Raw genomic sequence first — 5,351 nt, 5'->3', positions numbered from 1 at the left:
ATTATTGGGTGCCTTTGTTTGTAAACCAAAAAGTAATAAATGAATCCCTATATTTCCATTATAGTATTTATTGTATTTTTATGTTCTGGAAATGATTCATGAGATAATGTGGTTAGGATTATGAGAGACAGCCCTTATACTTCTTGTCTTTTTTAAGATGTACTCATTAATTCTTCTATCCTAATTTTATTTAACTCCGAGTCACTCACACAACATTTTAGAGAAAGCATACAGGAGGAGAAACACTTTTTGTTGAAGTATTATTTTTATGTATTAGTTGGAATGAGGTGTGTTTTTTCTGTTTTCTAAAAACAGCACCAAGAGACCACCAGGGTGTCATTAGGCTCCAGCTGCTCTCCTCCGCATTGAATGATATGTTATTAATTTATAGGTACATTTGTAGTCATTTATATGTCTGTTGAATAAGTATAAGGGATCATTCACTAGTAACAGAAATTAACTGAACCTTTTTGGGGAGATGGGGGAGAGCGTCAGGCTGGGGTGCCGGTAAGTGTAAATGGCTTCTAAGCATGCTCTTCTAGGCTGGCTCCCAGCACTGACTTGAAACTGTTAGCACTGACTTGCTCTGTTTTGAGAAAACTTTCTAACTTTTTGCATGAGTAACCAGAAAAAGGAATGTATGCCACGTAACTTAATACAGAAATGTGTTAATTAAATTAACAGTTGCTGTGATAAAAGATATATGAAATATTTTCTTATTGAATTAATATTTTTGTCTTGAAGCATTTTCTAGTGACAGAATGTATTTGTCTTTTCTCATGGTGGTACCCTCCTAGCATACATCTTTGCTACCCTTAAGATTCCTAAATAGATAGATCATCTTTGTCAGTTAAGTGTAGTTGTGCAAAATTGTTAAATAATTCCTTTGATTTTACTTTATTAAAGAAAAATTTGAGTAACATTAAGTTTGTTGTGCTCCTTTGCAAGTTGATGTCTCTAAAATACATTTATTTAGAAAAACACAATCTGGTAAGTATGAGTTTAATATTTTTACTGTGGGCCTAAATTCAGAGGAATAAGGCTATCATTGGCTTTTGGGATTTTTTTTGGCCACAGGCAATACCTATAATACCTATAATTTTATACAAGAAGAAGACAGGCAATCAAGGTTTTTCTGAATTCATTAAAATACATGAACATTCCTAGTTATCTCTTCAGATATTTAAGATTCTTATCTAGACATTTAATTTTATTTTATAGTTCCATGAAGTTGAATTAGATGTCTTCCTAAGATGCTTTGGAGGAGAATTCCTTTATTTTCTGCTGTTGCACAGGAAATCTAACCCTCTTTCTCTCTCTCATAAAGAGAGAGAGATCTTCTCATGAGCAAGATGAACTAGAAAGTGTTAAGTTGAACCATATAAAAATGTTAATATGTCTTTGACCTATAAAGACAGTTTCATATAACTCAATCTATTAATAGTATTGTAGCTGCCCTTTTTTATAAATACACCTGAACCTTAACATACAGATGAGTATAGTTTTATTAAAATAGTCATCCAGGGAAATTGTTTATTTCATTAGTACTTAACATTTTGACATTTACCTAATTTTTTCCTTTATGTTACATCTTTCATAGATTCCTATTGTTTCTCCCAGGTTGGTCATTGGTTTCTTGATTGCAAAACCAACTTTGCACCTTTTACATTGTAAAAATTATACTAGCTAACATTTGTTGAGCACTTACTAGGTGCTGGACACTATTCTAAGCATTTTACATGTTATAACCCATTTATGCCCTCTGTTGAGGAGGGCACCTCTATTACCTATGCTGTGGAAGTGTAATAACTAAGGCATATTATGTTAATGACTTACCCTTACTTACACTGCTAGTGGCAGAGCTGAGACTTGAACTCAGCCTAGCTCCAAAGCCCACACTCAGTCCACTACACTATACTATCTCTCACTATAGGAATACAAGTATTTCTGAACTGTTCGAAGAGGTTCTCTGACATGTTGTTCTAAACGTCTTTATTGACTTCTTCATTTTAAAAACCCAGCATTCATCCATGCAACAAATTTTGAGTGCCCATTATGGTTTAGGCACTATGTTTTATTATTGCAGTTATCTGTATCACACACCACACTGTAAGCTTCTCAGTGGCCCAGACCTGAATGTGACATACTGCCTTCCCTTAAGGATTCTGTTGTTTCAAGGGAGAACTCATACAAACATAGGACTTTTTAGTTGTGATTTTAAGTCTGATTTGCGGATTGCTAGTATGGGGGAGCATCCAGGCATCAGGAAGAGCATCTACAAAGGCTGAGACACGTGGGAAGCAGGAAATATTTTGGTGCTAAAGGATAAGATGGCTAGGAAATATGAAGCTGGGGAGGTAGTTGGGCCAACTGAGGGCCTTTGCATGCTCAGAATTCACTGATGGCTGTGGAATGGCTTCAAAAGAAACAGTAAGGTTTCCCTAGCCAAAGGACATCCAATTCCTCTTAAATATCAGTAGATTTTGTACTTTAAATGAACTGACCTATTATCTTTTCTAAATGAAGACAATTTAAGAGAAAAAAAGTACTGGTATAGTGTCACTGAATTTTTTGAGAATATAAACTGCACCAATGTTTAAACAACCAGTCTCTTTGTTTTTCAGTTTTCTATGATTCTCAAAGCGCAGTCCCCAGACCAGCAGCGTCAGCATGGGCATCACATGGGAACTCATTAGAAATGCAGATTTTGAATCCCAACCCAGATTGGCGGAATCAGAAACTCTAGGGTAGGGCTCAGCAATCTGTTCTAACAAGTCCTTCAGGTGAGTCTGATACACACTAAAGTTGGAGAACCATTGGTCTGTATAGGCAGTCGTCGTGAGATAGCAATGGATAATCTAGCTTTATGCCCCGTATTCTTTTATATTTTCTCATTTTCTGCAATGAGCCTGAGTTTTTTTAACCAAAGCTAAGTTTTTATTTTAAAGTAACTTAAGGTTGAGGGTGCTGGAATCTAGAAAAACAACAGAAGTGTAAAAATGTGTCTTTTCTCCAATAAAAGGTCGGGGTCCATCTATTGTGGTTTTAGCTCGAGACAGAATTTTTGTCTTGTGAGTAAGGAACAACTTACTAGGCTACGATAGCCTTTGCAATTCCAGGTCTTTTTCATTAAGTTTTTGTTGTACCTGGTAAATATTTCTTTGCTTACTGGTTTCTGATCTTTCTCTGACGACTTTGCCAATCTTGAGTATATGTCCTGTTTGTGTGGCCAAGTTATCACTCCTTCAGCTAGCGTAGTTGTGGGGTTTTTTTTTTTTTTTTTTTTTTTTTTTGTAATTTCCATTATAATGCTCTATTGGCATTCTCATTTGTAAATCAATTGCAAGTTTGTAGAAAATCAGCTCCCCACACAGACTGCTCTACTCATGGTAGACTGAGAAGGTATTTCTGGTCCTTAAAGCTGAGATCTAGAGCCCATGGTGTGAGAACCTCTAACTGCCAGAGCATGGCACAGGCAGTTGAAAGTATTGCTGATTTTCAAATATCTTATTGGAGGAAATCTGAAATAATCAGGATTCTTCTGTCTTAACCTCTATGAAAACAGGACCTACCCCATTAGATTGAAAGTAGCTATTTTCATTGTTTCCTCTTGATTTGTGAGCTCTCCTAGAGGTCAGGGCCTGTTTTTTAAGGTACCTGACATACAGCAGTTACTCAATGAATATTTCAACTAGTAGCAGGAAGTTTGTCCTTCCTTCTGTTGGCCACTGAATTGTTAAGCTTCCTGCTTGTATATAAGATTTTGTAATCAGGAAGACTTTGCCAAGAGGGGTATAAAAGTTAACACTAGTAACTTCTTTTTGTTATTGCTCATGTAGAGAGATGTTAACAAAACACATATGGAAATGCTCCAAGTTAGAAACTCCACAATTGACAAACTTAACTAAGTTTTTTATGCAATAAGCATTGATTAGCTATTTGTTACCTGTTAATGTAAAATTATGCTAAATCCTACCTTCTCAATTCTTAACATATCCTAATCAAAGTACTAACTAATGCCTGTAAACCTCTGGAGTTTTTCTTTATGAAGAGTTTTAGCCAAAGCAATCTAGTTGTTTAGATTGAAGGGCAACTTTACTCCTGGTGTATGGGTAAGTTTTATGAATCTGCTTAGCTCAGTAGAGCTAAAGTGGTCAGGAAGGTGGGCTGTGCATGTGACACCTGACCAAGAACAGTAGAATGATGTAATGGAACACTGACCTGCCTACATCATCTCCCTTCTCTCCCAGTATATCAGAATGCATCTCATAGGCCTGGGCCAATTTTTTTTCTCTTTTTCCTCCTTTGGTATAAGAGATAGTATTTAGTGCACCGTAAGAACTGCCCACCCTGCTCTGACATTCACCAAACTTCAGTTTCCTCATTGTATAATTCAGTATTGTTCTAGCTCATACCATGTTATGAGCACTCTCTACCTCTCCTATGATGTCATACACTTTACCTACAAGCACATCGTATATATGCATACTATGTTAGTTTAACAGGTCACTAGATTACAGGTCATCACAGAGCAAATGGACAGTTCTTGAAGAAATGTCAGTACTTGGGTCCTGGAATATCCAGAGATCTTCCTTGACACTAGGTAGACATTAGCATAATCTCAAAAAAACACAAAACAGTCACTTAGGAAAATGGAGGGGCCCCTTACAGCAGAAAGGAAATCTTTTCTCCTAGTGGACAAAAATAAATGCAAGGAGAAAATGTTGACTTTGAGGTATTCTAAAACTCCAGTTCTGGGACTTTTTCCCAAAGCCCTGTATACTGTATAAACGTAGCCTCATCTCTTTGAGCACCACTTATTGCATGTTTGCCTGCCCTGGTCCCATTGCTACTCTGCTTTTTGTCACATAGTTTTCTTGATTGATCCTCTGTCTGCTATTGCCTTCTCCATCTCCCATTTGAAAGCTCCCTTTCCAGCTTCAATGAGCCTTCCGGGATCATCTGGCGTTCTTCCAGGGGACTGGGCTGATTCTCCTAGGAGACTGATCCTAATGAGGTCCACACACAAGAAGGATTTGCTGCTTTTGGAAATAACCAAGCAGTTAAAGATTAGTGTTGAAAGGAATTCTTGAAGAGCATTGAATATCCGTTGCTAACTTACTAACCTGATTCCAGTTTTATCACTGACCCTTGTATATGCATAATCCTGTTTTTCCTTTTCTTAGACAGATAACAAATAAAAGTTGCTAACAGAGACACAATATTGCGGGGAGGGGGTCCTGAAATACAAATAAATAATAGTTAAAAAAATAGAAAAGATTTGTCAAACATTATGCTTATTTAATTCTTGAGTTGGATTTCTCTGAGCTCATACTCCGCATTAGTGCTAG

The sequence above is a fragment of the Propithecus coquereli genome, unplaced genomic scaffold (assembly GCF_000956105.1).
Source record: "Propithecus coquereli isolate 6110/MARCELLA unplaced genomic scaffold, Pcoq_1.0 Scaffold44, whole genome shotgun sequence".
Classification (NCBI taxonomy): domain Eukaryota; kingdom Metazoa; phylum Chordata; class Mammalia; order Primates; family Indriidae; genus Propithecus; species Propithecus coquereli.
Note: the sequence above shows the minus strand (reverse complement) of the source record.